This window comes from Notechis scutatus, chromosome 1, assembly GCF_049901735.1.
Source record: "Notechis scutatus isolate UNSWTSFEM ecotype Mainland chromosome 1, rNotScu1.2, whole genome shotgun sequence".
In the NCBI taxonomy this organism is placed as follows: Eukaryota; Metazoa; Chordata; class Lepidosauria; order Squamata; family Elapidae; genus Notechis; species Notechis scutatus.
This window is the reverse complement of record NC_142009.1, coordinates 273,599,428-273,618,275: the sequence shown is the minus strand read 5'-3', so window position 1 is coordinate 273,618,275 and position 18,848 is coordinate 273,599,428. Positions and strand designations below refer to the sequence as shown.

The 18,848-nt window shown below is 39.3% G+C and overlaps 1 long non-coding RNA gene across 1 annotated transcript; it reads left to right on the top strand.

Moving 5' to 3' along the window:
- The first annotated feature begins 943 nt into the window (after positions 1-943).
- LOC148133384 (uncharacterized) lies at positions 944-11,166 on the top strand. The gene is made up of 3 exons (XR_015746722.1): positions 944-1,049; positions 8,170-8,218; positions 10,732-11,166. It is a non-coding gene; the product is annotated as an uncharacterized LOC148133384 (long non-coding RNA).
- The last annotated feature ends 7,682 nt before the right edge of the window (positions 11,167-18,848 follow it).

Genomic DNA, 18,848 nt, shown 5'->3' with positions numbered 1-18,848 from the left:
TCTTCATGGGCTGCAGGTGTGAGAACTGAATAAGAGTTTGGACCTGCGTACTGGCGAACGCTGGAAACAAAGCGTGTTTTATTTTGGTCTGAAGTTATCTTGGTTGGCATCCTTCCAAAAGACTGTGCCTTGTTATCTCCTTGAATTTGGTAAATACTTCTCTTGGTCCGTTGTGGAAATTTTGTCATTGTAGTTTGTTTGGTTTTTTTAATTTCACCTCTATCTGCTCATTAAATTCGGACTGTATTGCTTTCTTTTGAAGACTATTTTTGAGTACGTTTTATCTCCAACTTATTGAACAGTGGAGTCAAATTGGAGCATTAAAGGACATTTATTTACATTTTGGATTTAGTTACGTTTGTGTTACACTCTGGGTCATCTCCACAGGATTATATGAACTAATTCTTCTTTATTGTAAGCCTACGTTAACAGAATCTTGCAAGTGTGAAAATACAAACTTCCCACTGCCACTTTAAATTGCTTTTTCCATAAGGGTGGGCTTTCCCAAGTTTCTTTCTCTGTTAAGCCACTGGGGGCTCCTGCCTCTCTTGTCTGATTGTTTCCTAGGCGGCATCTCTCCTCCCCCCACCATTTCTCAAGGTCATTTATGCATTCCAATGATTCCATTGCATTATTTTTATGTTTCTCCCATAGGGCGAAAAATTATTCAGTGGTTAAAATTCTTCAGCAGGCAGTGGAATTCCATCATGGTTGTGTTTATGACTTCTTACTTTCCATTTGGTCTCTATAGCAGTGTCTTTACAGGCAGCGCTAATTTTTCTTCAGTGACCGTCAAAGTTATAACAATGCTGAAAAAATAACTTTACAGTCCATTTACAAACATTTATAATCCTTACAACAGCCCTTAGTTATGTAATTGCCATTACAGTAAATGTACATTGTCCTATGTCTGACCTATGGTGTTTTTTTTTCCCACCTTGAAGGTCAGAATGATTGGAGAGAAAGGGATTGCAAAAGATTAAGTTGTTTGCTGTTTTACATTTCAAGAGCAACGCAATCATACTGGCAGCTCAGGCCTTGGAGCCATGGTAAAGCTGCACAAATGTATACTCTCTTGAAATCTTTTATTTTCCTATCTCTCTGCACTGTGAGGTGTGAGAGGAGGGGAAAAAAAAAAGCAGGCAATTTGCCTGACTCTTTTCTGGCATGTTTACATTGCTCTCGATATTAGAAGAGTAAACAGTTGAAATCCCTCTCCCATCTCTCTGCTCTGCAGAGTTGGGGGTGGAAATGTAAGGCAAAGAAAAGATTGTCTACGGTGCTTTTTTTTCTCTCTCCCATCCTCCCCCCCCCCCCAGAATAAAGAGATTGGAAAATGAGATATTTCAAAAGACTACGTAAGCCGTTTGCATAACATGTCTGCAGCTCCCAGGCAGGGACAATGTAAAAAAGGAAGTTATTTCTATAGGTAATATTTCCTATGCCTGACCCCCCCACTCCACCCTCTACCCTTCAAGGCAGAGAGATTGGAGAGGAAGAAAAGTGGGGGGGGGGGGGGGGGGGGGGGGGGGGGGGGGGGGGGGGGGGGGGAGGAGAGAAGAAATGAAGGGATGTTTTGTGATATTGTTCCCCCCTTCCCAATCAAACAGATAAGCTGTTTGCTCTTCTATACTTTGAGGGCGATACAATCCTGTCAGCAGTCGGAGAGGGGAAGGCAAAGGAAACCACTTAAAGAAATCGGTTGGTTTTTTTCTCCACGCCCCACTTTGCACACTAGAAAGATTGGAGAGAAATGGATTTTAAGAGAATAGACTGTTTGTGCAGAATGCCTACCATTTCCAGCCTCAGATTGTGGTGTGATAACATTGCTATTGATAGGTACAAGACACTCAAGCACTCTAAATGGTCGGAGGATGGTTAAGAGGCAAGCAAAAACCCAAAGGTGTGAAACTGTATAAGCTTGTCTCTTTTCCACCAGAAAGTCCAGTTGTGGCCCCGTGATTTTTCACTTAGCTACCAGTTCGCCATGTCTTATCAGAAATAATTTAGATTTTCTAAAATAATAGAGTTAGTCTCCATTGTTTTTAATTACTGTCCTAAATTATTATTTAATTGTTTTGTTGTGTTCCTTTCATTCATTCATATGGATGTTATTTATGTTTTTATTGTAGGTTGCTCTAAGATTTTTTAGAGGAAGGAAGGAAGGAAGGAAGGAAGGAAGGAAGGAAGGAAGGAAGGAAGGAAGGAAGGAAGGAAGGAAGGAAGGAGAAAATTACTATTGTTTTTCATACACCTTTCTAAAACTGATAGCAAAATCTTAGCTATAAAAGGATGTGTTAAAAATTAGAAAAAGAGAAGAAGGATGCAGCATATGTCAGCTAGGTGGAGAGGAAAGGAAAAAACACTGATATTTTTTCTTTGAATGACTACGAAATTTAGGATAATGATGACTTACTTTTGCTCTTTTGCTTTCAATAACCTCATTAGTATCTTCGTTAAGTTATTCCGTACGCCCAAAATATGGAGTCCTAGAAGCTAGATAATAAGTATGTAACAACAGACAGAAAAGGTAATTGTAACCTTACATCTCATGAAGCTGTATATGAATTGAAATTAATCTGCTTGCCAAGGCAGATAATACAGATATTATTTTTATATGGAATGTGCATGATAACATTATTGGTGACTATCTGCAATGTTTGAAAGCTTTTACAGCTTTTTTTCTGGGAACTCTTGAAAAACATACTTCAGAAATTCTTTAAGATTAACTCATAAAAGTTTCCAGCAGCCCTAAATAATTGGGACAAGAAAAGGAAAATGGTATATCATCTAGCAGTGCTTATATTAATCACAATTCTTTCAACAAGTTCTGAGTGTGATGCTTTTCATGTTCTAACCTGATTTAACATGCACACTGAACCAAAAATAATATTTATAAAGTAGACTAAACATTAGGATTGCCTGAGATGGAAATATAGTAGTGCCCCTCGAATTAGGAACCATAGATGTATGTTTCAGGGAAATTGGAGACTGGGAAGAACTACTGGAGACTTGGAAGAACTATTTAAGGCAGTGATGTTCAGGGGTACCAAATGGGCAGAAACGAAGTGGGACCCAAATTGATTAGCGCAAGGAAGGATTATCTAGGAATCCATACATTGATTTAAAATAACAATGACATTCTAGGTTTCAGATTCTCTGCTGTTTCTCATAATTGGTCTTGGGATTAAATTTACAGCTGTCATTGAAATGGGGGAAAGAGGCCAGGAATGGTGGCTCTTCATCTACCTTGTTACAGCACATCACTGGCAACCAGATACAAGTGGGTGGAAGCAATAATTTCAAGTTCCTGTTTTTAACCTTGTAGCTTCTAGTGCTTTAGCTGTTGTGTTGGTGATGAAAAAAAACAAGGAAATAATTGTTTATAGTTCTGTGCCAAGCTTGAAACTGCTATGCATATGAAATCACTTCATGTGAAAGATATAGTCTGAACCAGTGGGCTATTTAACTCAGTTCTGACTAATGAGTCTCCAAGGAAACAGAGGTAATTTTCCCACTCTCAGTTGTGAGGTCCTGTTATATTAAAGATCTTGGGGACTGAAAGAAACACTTTCTCCATGTTCTCCCACTCCGTAAAAGGTTCCCTGCTTCAGAAAAGAAAGAATTCTCCCTAAAGTTTCCTCCCATTACTTCTGCCTTTCATATGATGACTTGAAGAAATATCCATCTGATTCAGTTCCAAGCCGGGAGAAAGAAACTGGAAACATGGAGGCTGATTGAAAAGATGGTTTAATGATGAAGCAGAACCACATGGGTTCTGACAGCTGACAAAATGGAGTAGAGAGTGAGGGGTTTTATACCTTTTTTAAGCTTTGCACTTGAGCTTTCTGTTCCTGTGCAAGAACATGCATTCTATTGGCTGTTGTCAGACTCCCATAGGGCCATGTAGGGGTTATGTAAGGGTCATAGCTGGCTCTATAGGCAAAGTACAAATCCTAGATGTTTGTCTGAGCTAAGTTTGGTTGAAGTTTCTGAGGGTGATGCAATGAAGGGGCTTCATGTGTTCTGAAAGGGTTTTAGGTAATTCCTATTGTGGTTTAATGACTTTTCCTATGTTGGATCTTGGGTGATGGCTATTTGCTTATGAATAAAGCTATCTAGATATTTGTCTTCTTCCAATAAGCTCTTTATTTCTTAAGTGCTGACTTCTGTTGTGGGCTAATAAGAAAAGGTGGGGACTGCTTTCTGTCTCCAAGACCATGTTTCTCCATTTCTCCCTTTGGGAAATGTAATAATCTGCCTTTTTAAATATTCCTCAAAATATTTCATTCTCCTAGGAGGGTGGGTGCTGACTTTCTACAAGCATATCAGAAGGACAATTATGAAGATCAAATTTGCTCAATAGAAATTTTGTAGTAACTTTTCTAAATGTTTCAGTCAATTAAAAATGAATTCTTCAGAGGAAGCCGTTTCTTTAGCTATTTGTGAAAGTTTCAGTCAGACTACATCCTGGGAAGCAGGAATTAAATGCCATACAAAAGACTTTCTCCTTAGTTTCTGATGTCTAATTACAGGCAAGAATTGAAGACTAGAATTTTGTTGTTTATGGCTTAAATAATTGCAGTTGGGCTTCTGCCTTTAAAAAACGAAATGTATCTATTCCATAATGTGTGATTTATTTACCTTCTGTTCATTCATAAAATCAAGTTACAATATAAAAAAATTCTTTCTTGGTATAGATATTTTTATATTGATTTTTCAAAATCTTTAAAACATTGCTTTGAAATGGTAAGAACAAGAACAACAGCAAAATCATAAATAGTGAAACAGGACAAAAAGAATAAAACAGTTTACTAATGCAAAGCTTTGCATAAAAACATTTCCTCCAGCTATTAACTGCATGATGCAATCTGGGTTGGTTAGATTTTGTCTTCCAAGATTTTGGACTCGTGCTGAAGCCCATCCTCAGGGAATTTCTCTCTAGCAAAGTGTGTGCCATTCTCTGTGTGGTATGTATACTGGCTATTGTAAGTGGCTTTTTAGATGTTGATTGGAGTGTGTTAATGGCTGGCTTTTAAGTCAATAGCTATCATTTGCTTGTGCTGCCCAGCCCTCACCTTCTAAGTACTTGATAGGCTGGTCACCACTCCTGTTAACTGATGAGGAGCCTGTTTCCCAGGCTTCAATCACTTCCCTGGCTGTTTTTGTGCCTGCTCGTCCAACAATCTTAGTAGCTACAAAACTTAATGTGTATCCTTGTTCATTGCGGTGTGAGGCTACCAATGAGTTCATGTCTCCTCGTCTGACCGCTTGCCTGTGTTCTTGCAATCTGGTGGTTAGCTTCCTCCCCATCTGTCCTACATAACCACAGGGCCAATCCATGCAGGGGATTTGGTAGGTTACATTAGAAGTATCTCCCACCTCCAAGCAATCTTTACAAATGGATTGTAACAATACATTTGTCAGCTTTGGAAGCCATATTGAGACCAGATGCTCCCAAGCCACATTTTGAGCTCTTGGAGTTATTGGTTGGGGTGGAGGTTTGCTAGAATGCTGACAGCATTATCCTGGGACACTTCATTCGTATTAGCTGCATACTGAGAGCAGAAACCACTTGCATACGATATGCAATTTTGGAATATCTTTATTGTATTTACATGCCAAAATAGAAGGAAAAAATTCAAATACAGAAGACAATGTTTCTAATACCTTTTAAATAAAATATTAAAAGACATCAGCTCTAGTTCTCGCTATCCTAGATTACCATATTATCTGGGGGTTGATCCTCATTGCAATCTCACAACATGTAGAAATCCCAGTCCTTGTTTTACTTGTCACCTTTTCAAGAAAATCGTTAAATAATGGAGACGTGCCAGTGGCTGTAACAGGATGGTAAGAGAAAACCTCAGGTCATCTTCACTTATTAACCAAAACTGGGACTGTAAACCCAGTCACTAAGTTGAAAATCATGTGACCATGATGGACTTACAACCTTACTTCCCCTTTAATCATTAATTAAAGAAGGTGCATTAATGTGAATATAAGAAAATTCAATATAATTGTTGTTTTTAAAAGATGGTTATAATTTTAATAACTGAATGGTATACGCTTTTTTGTCCTTTTTATGGCCTCCTGATTTATACTTAACTTTCTCTCTTTTTTTCCCCACACCTGATGTGTGACAGTATGGCATCTTACACATGATTGTGAGATTCTGTGACAGCTATAAATGCAAAAAATTGTTTGTTAACTTGGTTTTTTTTTCACTCTTATAACTTTTGAACTGTCTCCGCGCAAGGCACTTGGTAAGCAAAAATTACTTGTTTCGGAAAAAAAAGTCCCAAACTTCCAACAGTTGAATAGCTGCATTTGTGGAGATAGCTCTGTATAGTACAATTTATTGTAATACAATCAAAGGCTGTACTATTCTTATTGTGTAATAAATAAATAACGTATTTATTTAATTTATTGCGTATTTGTTTTATTTGCAATATCTATTTTATTGTAGTGCACCTTTTATATTGTAGACGTCAATTCTCTTTAGTTGAAAAAAAGCTGTTCTCACTGATACAGCACTTCTAAATACTGTGCTCACCGAGCTAGGCTATTTAGCTCTGCATATTTCCACAGCTTCTGCTTCCAGCAGCTTGTATAGTTTTTAGTGACACTGGACTCATTTGTCTTCTGCAGGATGCATTTGCTATCCATCTGGCATAGGACAGGTAATTCATGTAAAAAGTTTCATATTTTCTGCAACTTAGACAAGTTTGTTCATGTAGAAGATACCCTACTGTCACATTTCAGGCGTGGAAAAAAAGACAAAGTTAAGTATAAATCAGGAGGCCATAAAAAGGATAGAAAGTGTGTCATTCATTTACTAAAATTATAACCATCTTTTTAAATCAGCAATTATATTGAATTTTCCTGTGATATCCAACTGTAGACTTTACCTGTACTTTCTTGATGGTTAGTGGATTCATCCTGTGATCATGAAAAAACAACAACCCAAAACTGGAGTGGTCAATTTACTTCTCGAACTCTGCTGTAATTCTCTTAAATTTAGCCACTTAAAAAAAATCAAGTGATGATCTGCAATCTGGTGCTAGGGAAACCATGTAAAGCAGTGGTCCCCAACCACCGGGCCCTGGACCGGTACTGGTCCATGGATCATTTTTTACTGGGCCGCAAAGAAGTGGGCGCCGCCATCTTGTTTCGACGGTGCTTGAGAAAGTGCTTCCGGGTGAGCTTGTTGGTCGTCAGTTGGAAAGCGGCGTTTGGGTGCTGAAGGAATCCTCGTGCATTAGTTTCGTCGAAGGGGGGGACAGCTTCGAACGAAGAGCCATCCTGATGGTGGTGGAGTGTCGCGTTACTCAGGAGGAGATTAAGAAAGAGCCCGAAAAGCCCATCGACAAAGGTACAAAGGAGGAGTTGAAGGTGGCGGGGAGAAGCGGGGGACGACTGGCTGGCCGGTCGCTCGGCTCGCCTTGCCTTGGTGGTGCGTGCTGATGCCGGTACTGGTCCGTGGATCATTTTGTGATGCCGGTACTGGGCCATGGTACAAAAAAGGTTGGGGGCCACTGATGTAAAGTATCACCATACCTTTTCTACTACTTAAGTCAGTTTATATATCAATAGCATCACATTTGGTATGCAAAGAGAAATTCCAAGAGTTTCTGGTTAGACTAATTTGGTTACGACAGATCTGCTTTACAATGGTTCCTTCCTTCTCAATCTGAAAAGCAAAATAACAAGATAAAGGGGGTTGGAGCATTAAAAGTCGTCTTGTTATTTTGCTTTTCTAGGGGAAACTACTTGGTCTGGATCAAAGCATTGATGATATCCTTATTTAAGTATAGTTAATTCTCTGGACTCCAGCAACAATAGCCACGAATGACTCATTGTCTCCATGAGTTTATACCTCAATACACACAAAAGTTATTTTCATTCCACAGTTCCACCATCCAGATGCATTCCAAAACTTCTGACTCCTCATAAAACTTTACTTTTCCTCCTTTGCTAGTGTTATTGTGGTTAATTCTCTACTTTATACCATTTTCTAGAATCATCCAATGTTTTCTGCCAACATAACCTCAACGAAGACAGACTTTCCCCCCACTTCCATTATGACTGGATGATGTTATAAAGATGCTTTTAAGTCACTAGTGGGGAAGCAACTTCATTATTTATTTATTTTTTTCTATATTGCAGCTCTTTGACTCATTCTAGTGGTTGTCTGGATTCCTGCAACCCAAATGGGGTAAGTCCAGTCACTTATCCAGAGGCTGCAAATACTACGGTGTGCAAGTTCTGGGAAACGATGAGTTCTAGTTCTGCCCTATGCACAAAACTAGCTGGGTGACTTTGGGCTAGTCATTCTGTCTCAGGCCTAGGAAACAGGCAATGACAACCCACTTCCAAAAAAAACCTTGCGAAGAAAATTTCAGGGACTTGTCAGGAGTGAAAAACTGACTTGACACGTGCACCGGCACACATACCTACAGACACAAATATACACACAAAACTCTCACAAGCACAGATTGTGCACTATTAGGGAAACTGTTAACACCATGTCCACACCACTGCTCCCCCACAATTCTTCACAAATTGCTGTGAAATCAATAATTGTCTTCAATTCTGCTAACTTCAAAACTCAGAGAACATTCAACTTAACCAATAGGGTAATATCAGAAAAGTAATTCAATCAGTGCCTTTCCATCTGGGTTATTATAAATAAATAAATAAATATCCCTGCCCCCAAAGAAGTAAACTAAATTGCTAGTGTTTGAATTAAATTCAAGTTAACTGTTTTCCTACTAACTTCCCTTCTGCTGTGATCTTGGTACAATTAACCCCCAAATTTCTGTTGCTAAGTCAGCCATTTGGTAATAGAATAGAATTCTTTATTAGCCCAGTGTGACTGGACACACAAGGAATTTGTCCTGGTGCAAATGCTCTCAGTGTACATAAAAGAAAAGATACATTTGTCAAGAGACAAGAATCATAAGGCACAACACTTAATGATAGTCATAGGGTACAATAAGCAATTGAATCATACTAGGAAACAGTCAATATAAATCACAAGGATACAAGCGACAAAGTTACAGTCACACAGTCACAAGTGGGAGGGGATGGGTGATAAGGAGTGATGAGAAGATTAATAGTAATAGTAGTGCAGACTTGTAAATAGTTGGACAGTGTTGAGGGAATTATTTGTTTAGCAGAGTGATGGCTTTCGGGGGAAAAAACTGTCCTTGTGTCTAGTTGTTCTGTGTGCAGTGCTCTATAGCGTCATTTTCAGGGTAGGAGTTGAAACAGTTTATGTCCAGGATGTGAGGAGTCACAGCCCTCTTTTTGACTCGCGCAATATACAGGCCCTCGATTGAAGGTAGGTTGGTAGTAATTGTTTTTTCTGCAGTCCTAATTATCCTCTGAAGTCTGTGTCTCTCCCTGTTGGGTTGCAGAACCAAACCAGTTATAGAGGTGCAGATGACAGATTTAATAATTCCTCTGTAGAACTGTGTCAGCAGCTCCTTGGGCAGTTTGAGCTTTCTGAGTGAACTTTGTCCCATTTTACGAGCTTTCTTGCCATCATTGTTAAGTGAATTGCTGTAGTTGATAAATTAGTAACACGATTCTTAAGTGAATCTGGCTTCCCCATTGACTTTACTTGTCAGAAGGTTGCAAAAGGAGATCTTCTGACTTTAGGACCTTGCAACCATTATAAATATGAGTCAATTGAATTTTGATCACACGGCCATGGGGATGCTGCAACGGTCTTAAGTGTGAAAAACGATAATAAATCACAGTGCCATTGTAACTTCAAAAGGACTGTTGTAACTGGAGGACTATGTATAGATCCATATGAAAATGATCCTGATGAATGTTATAGACAAACTTATGATAAGGTAGCATGTTCTGTTGAGTTTGCTTGTTAGACTAATTAGGAAAAAAAAGAACAAAAAAATGTACAATGGGAATGATTTCTCTGGTTAAGAAAAACACTGGTTGAATATCAAAGGAGTGCTAATTATAATAATATAGCAATAATATATTCAATATTCTCATTTGGTATATATAAGATCTATTTTATAATTGATCCAAGAGAGCATGTCTATAAAAATGTATTGATACAGTCATATCTGAGTAAGAGTCTTCCCTTATTACAGTTATGTGACAGATACAAGATCAGGTCAAGGATAGTAAAGTTTTTAATTAATTAGTACAAATGTAAGATAATCAATTTCTCTTTTCAGGTGAATAGCAAATGTTAACCAATGAAAGCACTGGAAAGTTTCACCTCTCACCAAAATTTTCCTGGTCTTCCTCCATGATGTCTGTGGGATGAGGATAGGGGTCAAAAAAGGCAGGTGATGAATGGAGTGCAAGCCACATTTCTTTTGAACACGTATCAATATTGCTTGTATGTTCCAAGAAGTGGGCCTTGTCTGGCAATGCTCCATTCACCATCTTGGCACTTTTGACTCACTCTCCTGAGTCCTGAAAAGCGAGTTAGAATGGCAAATAATAGAAAGAGAAAAGTGTAGGTCATAATAAAAACTGTAAAGAGCTGGAAGGCTAATCTCACTCTACAGTAGCAAAAGTGGGCTGTAAAAGACAACTGGATAGAAGGACATATTGCAACTGCTGCTAAAATTCAGTCAGGTATGCTCAGGATTTGAGTCTTTCCTAGAAGAATAAAGATGACCTGTTCCAGTTGGTTACCAAATATTATTTAGCTAAATAGACACCTATTCTCATTCTCTCCTCCAGAACGTGCTTCTGTAATTGATAAAGTGGAGAAAAACTAATGGGATGGAGACAGGTCCTTGCTTATCCTGAGTGCCACTCCTTGAGAAGAACCAGAAGGAACCAGGGCTGACATTGCATCCATTTGCCATAAGAATGTGCACATTCTCACACAGTAGGAATGGGGTGTTGCAAACTGTAAGGTAGGAAGGACAACATTTCACTAACAATGCAATAAGCTTCTTCTTATTTTGGCAATTCCTTCTGGTTACCGATGAACCTATCATTTGAGGCTGGGAAGCCAGCCATGTTCTGTTCCAACGATCAAGCCACTTGTAGAAGACAAGGAATGGGATGGCCCCTGGAGATCCAAGAAAGTCATCCTGAACTGAGAATTCCACTTTCACTCTCTTTTGTACCATGTCTGTTTATGCGAGCAGCAAACTTTTGGGTTGGCTTTGTTTGTACCATGTCTGTTTATGCGAGCAGCAAACTTTTGGGTTGGCTTTGTTTGGGTACGGCTGCGATGAGTCATAAAATTCATTGAACAGTACCAGATGAAAGCATGCCGTAAGATTATGCCACTCAGGAAGTTATACAGTCTGCTCAGAAATTATTTTCGTCTGAAAAATAACGCGACATACTATCATTCTGATAGGGGGAAAAGCTGGTAGAGAATCTATATATGAAGAGATTGTATTAAAAACTTTGAGGGGCTGCCATAAAGAAGAGGGGATCAAATTATTCTACAAAGCACCAGAGCGCAGGACAAGCAACAATGGTTGGGAACTAATCAAAGAGAGAAGCAATCGGGAATTAAGGAGAAACTTCCTAACAGTGAAGACAATTAACTTCAGAAGTTGTAGGTGCTCCATCACTGGAGGTTTTTAAGAAGAGACTAAAGAGTCACTTATCTGACATAGTACAGGTTCTCCTGCTTGAGGGGGCTAGACTAGAGGACCTCCAAGCTCCCTTCTGGCTCTGTTCTATTCTAAAAACTTAAGTTTTCTAGAAAGGTTCTAGAAAGCTTCATAATTGTTATAAATAATTATTATATCTTAGACAGTCCTATGCTGTCAAATTATTGATAAAGTTGCAAATGAATAAGATTCATTCTGTCATCAAGGACCTCACAAAGTCTGCAGTAGCAGTTTGAACATTACATGCATGTTTCTATCAAAAATTTAATGACATAATGTTTTGAAACTTCCGTATAACATTTTGAATCTGTTTAAAGTGATCATGTCATAGTTTATTCTTCTTGTATTCTGAATATTGGTATTTAAGTAGACATTTGGCTAAAAGCAAATAAAATGTAAGAAGACATCAATTTAAAATTAAAATTAATTCCATTGAACTACGGAATCCCATTCTGTAGTTCCTATTGTCCCTTATAAATAAGGTTTTTTGTTGATGTGCAGTCTAACTGTACAAAATAATATTATTTTCTAATGAGGTACTGAAGTACATTGGTCAATGCTTTAGCTTCATCCACAAAGGGTTATTCAATGTCAAACTTGCTCAGCAGTTTTCTATAGTGGTTCCAAACTGAAGTTGATTGTCATTTTCTACCAATATATATTTGTATGTATCATTATGAATGTTTGCATGTCACTCTTCTTTAGTGTCATGCCTGACAGACACAAACATTATTTACAGCTTATCCTTCTTCCTGTCCTAAATCCTGGCTATATTGCTAAGCTTTGCAGGAAGTCCTTAAGGTGCAACTAGTGAAAACATATTGAGAAGTGTCCTTTGTTCTTTTTTTTTTTTTAAAGAACAACAATACCAATTAAATTAGAGCTACAGTCTACACACATCAGGGCTTTACCGAAATCGAAACATATGCCATCTGCTCACTTACTCCTTAAGCTAGTTCTTCAGTTTTGCCAAGGATATTAATTTTAAATTCCCCTGGGCTGAGCTGCAGCGGTGCCCGCTGCAGCATTTCTTACCTTATTATTTCTCAGTCCTTTTCCTGGATCAGCATTTTATATAATTAATATCATTCTCTGAGAATTGTATTTTAGCACTGGAAGGCAAGGATTTTGAGAGGTGGGGAGGAGGGGGAGGGAGAAGGAGGAGAGGGAGAGAGAGAGGAAGGGAGGGAGGGAGAATGCCCACATGAATCTTGCAAATACTGCATCTTAAAGAGCATCTAGCTAGCCTCTGCTCATCTGCCTCTGGCAAAGGAGAGTCCATCACCATCTTTCAGGCAGTCTTTTAGCCTTAGGATTCTTTTTCCTTAAAGGTTACTTGAAATTTGGTTCCTTGCAATTTCCAGACATTAGTTTTAACTCTGCTGTCTGAGGCAACCAAAAATAAGCCTGCTTCATCCTTAGCTTATGGTAAGTCAGTGATTGGAGAAATTGAGCCTGCTTAATTAATTAATTTATTTTTTTGTAACTAATCATTTTGCTCACGGGTTTGCAGAAAATAAAGGTGTCTGGTCCGCGTTCAAAACAAAACGCTGCCTTCTATGAGTTCAATTCCTGTATTGTGGAGGGACAAAGCAAAATGCCTATTCTAGGTTTTGGGAATCCAGCATTCGAAAGAGTTTTGGTTGGTTTGGACATGGGAAATAATGTTATTCAGAACAAGCCTCTCTGGATGAAAACACCTGATGCCAAACCCTTTCCTGCCACCTATTAATCACCAGGATTTTTTGCTTTCCAGATCTGGTAGCCCTAATCTAGCTTTTCATGAACTCAGGAACTAGTTTTCCTTTTCCTGGGCATTTTGGTGTTCTAACTTATTGTTTTACGGCAGCCTCAATCAGTACAAGGTCCTGCAAATAAAGCTATTTGGAATCAATAGTTTGTCTAAATCAGCCAAAAGGGCTTTTTGGAGGAAGTATTTTGAGTAGTGGAGAAAACATTTAAATTCAAAAGGGGTGATTTAAAAAAAGCAGGGGAATGGGACTAACTGGGGGAATCTCCCCTTTTCTTTCCATCTAAAAGTACATCTCAACACGCTACGCTGAACTGACCTTTTTTTTTTTTTTTTAGAACATTAAACTCCACTAAAATGAGATGGGAACAATGAAAGTTGCTTAAGGCGGAAGAAAATTATATATTCGGCCATCATCACCAACAGAAGTTTGAGTCCGGTACTAAGTGAGCACAGATCATGCTCAATTTCCTTTTCATCTTATTTTCAGTCTTTGTCTGGTGGCAGATAGTTCCACAATGGCCCATTGGCAATGCCATGTGCTCCTTTTAAAAACCTGCTACTTTCCTGAGAAACCCTATCAAGACCCCTCATTCCCATGGTCTAAGCCCGCGGTATCAAACTTAGTTTCATTGAGGGTAGCATCAGGGTTGTGGTTGTTCTTGGGTGGGCTGGCCAGACATGGCTGATTGGGTGGGTATGGCCAACTGGGAGGGCGAGGCCAGCTTGATGCCACTCACTGGATGTGGCCAACTGGATGGGTGTGTCTGACTGAGTGGGTGTGGCCAGCTTGATGACAGTCCCCGAACTTCTGGCCCGATGTTTTCCCTTCGCACTGGGTAGACTGGCTGAAGCCACGCGGGTCAGCCCCTTACATTTTCCAGAATGGCTCCATGGGCCGGATCCAACCACATCATGGGCTGAATCCAGCCTGTGGGCCTTGTGTTTGACACCCCTGGTCTAAGCCAACAGCTGACTTCTGTCATAGGATTCATAGGAAAATTTGAAAGATCACCCCTGAACTGCAAGATACAAACAATGCCCAATTATAGTAGGTAAAACATAAAGGAACTTATAGTGGATGTATGTGATCCAATGTGATCACCCGGGGCATGGCACAAAGGCAACACAGTCAGATAATCCGTAGGAGTCCCTTTATTAGCTCCAACTTTGCCCCCAATGACCTGGTTATCTTCTGGGCTGGAGAAAAACTCTCCAGGAACAGCCTTTGGCTACAGAGAATCAAGTCCAAAACATGGTCAACAAAAACTGTAACTATAAGTCCAATCAAGGCAAAATGAGATAATTAGTCTGGCAGGGCAAGAGAAGGAATTCCAGACGTGAAGGAACTGCAGTAAATCAACCTGGTTGAGAGGATTCCAGGAATGCAGATAGCCACAGTCAACACAAGATAAACTCACGTTTGTTCCCAGCAGACACCACACTCAGCTTGCATCTCTTTTAAACTCTCATTCCCAAGTTAATGAAGGGAATCAGGGCCCTTTCCTCCCCATAAGCCATGCAACCCACATTGCTCTCTTCTCCATTCCTCCATGCATGCCCTAGGATGAAGAAAGGGTGGGCCTTCCTCTGAACTCCCTCTTCCTTGTTCTACCTTTTTCCTGCTCTGCCCAATGGGACTTTGCCCTTCCCCAGTTTCCTCCACAGCCAACAGAGCCACACTCTCACTCTCTGTCAGCTGTTTGTCTTCTTCCTCGGATTCAGACTCCGACAGGGGCATGACATCTAGAATGACTGTGTTCTGAATTGAGTCCTGAAGAAAACAGTTCCATTCCAGATTCAGTTCAGCCCCAACCAACTGAAACACACACCGACCATGTCTTTTGCACACAGATCATCTGAAACTGGTTGTTCAACCCATATCCCAGTTTTTTTTTAAAAAAAACAGGATGTTCTAGGCACTGTGTTTTCTACACCCCCTGGTTTTCATTCATTTTGAGTGTAGATCTCCAAATCACTAACATTATGCAACTTTGCAAACAGCAATTCTGAAACCAAGGGGATGGGAAAACCTCCCTGGGGTTAGGGCATAATAAAATTATGCCGATAATAAATAGAAAGTGACAACAATGTCAGTGAAGATGAGTGAACTGAGAGAAAAGCAAAGGCAAGGAATCATTTTAACCAAGTTGAATGGGACATACATACATTTACACAAATTACATAATAGTGGTAAATTTAGTAACTGTTTTGTGAGGACAAAGACTTCAACTTCTGTGGAACACATTCAACCTGATGGCTAAGTGCCATTTACATAATGGGATTTACTTCAGCCCATACACAGATTGGGCCGCATTGTGAAACTCTATAGGAAATAAATAACTTCAAGAGTAACTTTAAGCGGAAAGGAAATGTCAGTAGAAATAATGCAAAACCGGGCCAGCCCCAATCTGCTCTTACCTCGGCGCCTGCAATTAACTGATAAAAGCAGCATTCTGTTAACGCATTTCTTTGAATCAGATCTGAAGCTGGGCCTGAATAGCTTCCACAAATCAATCTACTCTGGCCTGAATCCAGAAACCAAAAGGCACCTCCCGCTACAATACAATCGGTATTCAACCTTTAATGCTGCTGCAGAAGTGGGACCACCTGCCTAATAGTTGGGCTGAGCGTGGCCTCTTCAGCCTTAGACTCTGTTCTATAAGTCATCCCACCCACCCGCATCCCCACACCCCAAAAAACTTCCAAGATTTCCATTGCTTGCAATCCAGGGTGTTTAGACTCCCTGGCAAGAAGCTCCATTAGTAGCTGGTGGTACATTTCTCCATGAGTCATCAGCAGTTCCAGCCTATTTTTGACCCTCCATTTGTTGCTAAGATATATTAAGACACTCTTTTTTGAATGAATTAGAAAAGCAAAACAAAATCATTAGCAACCTAATGTGCGTACAGAAAATCCTTAAAGTGGCCCTGTCAGCCTTAATGATGGGAGGGGGTTGTTGTTTTGTTTTGCTTTGTTTTTTTCAGAGGAAAGCGTAGCAAAAGTTCTTCTCCCCTCTGGCAGTTGAGGAAATGCTATTAGAGAAACTTTCTGTTCCCACTTATCTGATAAAACTGTCAGCTCATTGGCAGCCAATTTGTAAAACAGCCCCCTTTTCATCTCTACTTCAGAGAGGCTCAGCTCTTATTGGCTGTCACTGAAATTAAGCTTCAGATGGCATTGATCAAGCAAATTAACAATACAGATGGGATCTTCTTAGGGAAGATCTGTAATAGGGTATCACTTAATGGGGATGATTTACTAGTGTAGTTCTATTCCCAAAGAGCCCTTACGTTCCTGAAACACTCAAGGCATGTGAAAAAATGCTTTGCCATTGCCATTCATTCGAGCAATGCAATGAATTATTCAGCGCTCTTAAAGATCTTTTTATTATTTTAGACAGTAGTCCAGGACCAAAAAAAAAAATCCAAGTTCATCTGTAAAGAATGAATATTGATAATGAAATAACAATAAAGATAAAGGTTTCCCCTATCCAGTCATGTCTGACTCAAGGGAGCTGTGCTCATTTCAGTTTCTTAGTTGAAGGAACCAGTATTGTCTGAAAACAATTTCCACAGCTATGTGGCCAATATGACTATACACCAAAGGCACATGGAATCTTCCCACCAAAGTGGTACCTATTTATCTATTCGCATTTGCATGCTTTCAAACTGCTTAGATGGGCAGGAGATGGGGCAAGTAACGGGAGCTCACCCCATCACATAATGCTTGGGTCTCGAACCTGGGCTGTCAGCTGACAAGCTCAGCGGTCTTTAACTTTTGAGCCATCATACTACTGAAATAAATATACAATTAATCAAAACATTGTGCTGCCTGAACTCTAAATCTTTGTTTACTGAAATAGGTAACTTTTTGCTTCAACCAGATACAATGGAACGTGTAAGAGAGGGGAAATCTACAACTCTTAGGTTTAAGAAATAAATGGATACTCATTTATAAAGATAAAGGTAAGATAAAAATGAATTCTTAAATAGAATTAATTGGCCAAGTGTGATTGGACATATAAGGACTTTGTCTCTGGAAGTGTACTTTTATTTTATCTTGCTTTTAAGTCAGTCTTATGTGCTAGTAACTGCATAAAATGTCCATGCAATTTTATAGGCATTATCTTTGAAAATAATTTGCCATTGTCTTCTTCTTAGTGCTGAGACAAAGTGATTGGTCCAAAGTTGACAGGTCAACTAGTTGGCAGGTCATTGCAATTCTCCCCACTATTACTCTAAAATGCCTTAACCACTAGATTAAATCATGCCAACTTCTTATATCTAGTCTTCTATAAACGGTTCTTTAAATATGTTTAACGACAGATCCTATTATCTTATGCCATTCTTAATAACCAACTCCAAATCTATAATTTATAGACATCCATTCTCTAAGTGTTTCTAATGTTCAACTTTCAGAACTCTATATTACTACCAGCTTTTGCTCTTCTGATTTTATTTGTCATTCAAATGCCCTATCTTTGTCTCTAGAATTGTCTGAGCCTTTTAATGCTTTCTGCCCTAGGATTAATCTTCTTCTTACTTCTGCAATATGCAGCTCATCTTTATTTTTTCTTGATCCCACAAAAATAACTCTGCTGCCTTCACTTCTTCACTTTCAACTGTCAGTTCCCTAGACACAGAGATTGACATCATTTTTATCAACTTGATATGTTAACATTAACCTGGATTTTTTGCTTTCCATTTTTTCCACTTGCTTAATGAGCTTTGCTTTCAGCTAGCAAGGTGGTATCATCTGAATATTTAAAATTGTTCGTGTGTGTTGACCTCTTATATGAGTCCCACTGTCATTCCTTCTAATCTTGTCATGGTTAATATTGTTGTAATATAATTGCTGAACAGATGTGCAGTCCATATGCATCCTTATCTTAGTTTTATTTCTGTTCTGTACCACTCTATTGCAGATTTAACAGATAATCAGAGTTGGAGGTGACCTTGTAGGTCATCTAGTCCAACCCTACACCATTTCTGACAAATGGCAGTCCAATCTCTTCTTGAAAGTCTCAAGTGATGGCACTCCCACAACTTCCGAGGGCAAGCTGTTCCATTGGTTAATTGTTCTCACTGTCAGAAAGTTTCTCCTTATTTCCAGGTTAAATCTCTCCTTGTTCAGTTTCCATCCATTATTCCTTGTCTGGCCTACAGGTGCTTTAGAAAATAGCTTGACCCCTTCCTCCCTGTGGCAGCCCCTCAAATATTGGAAGACCGCTATCATGTCTCCCCTGGTCCTTCTCTTTACTAGACTAGCCAAGCCCAGTTCCTGCAACCGTTCGTTGTATGTTTTAGCCTCCAATCCCCTAATCATCCTGGTTGCTCTTCTCTGTACTTTTTCTCGAGTCTCAACATCTTTTTTATAATGTGGTGAACAAAACTGGATGCAATACTCTAGGTGTGGTCTTACTAAGGCTTTATAGAGTGGTATTAGTACTTCTCTTGATCTTGATTGTA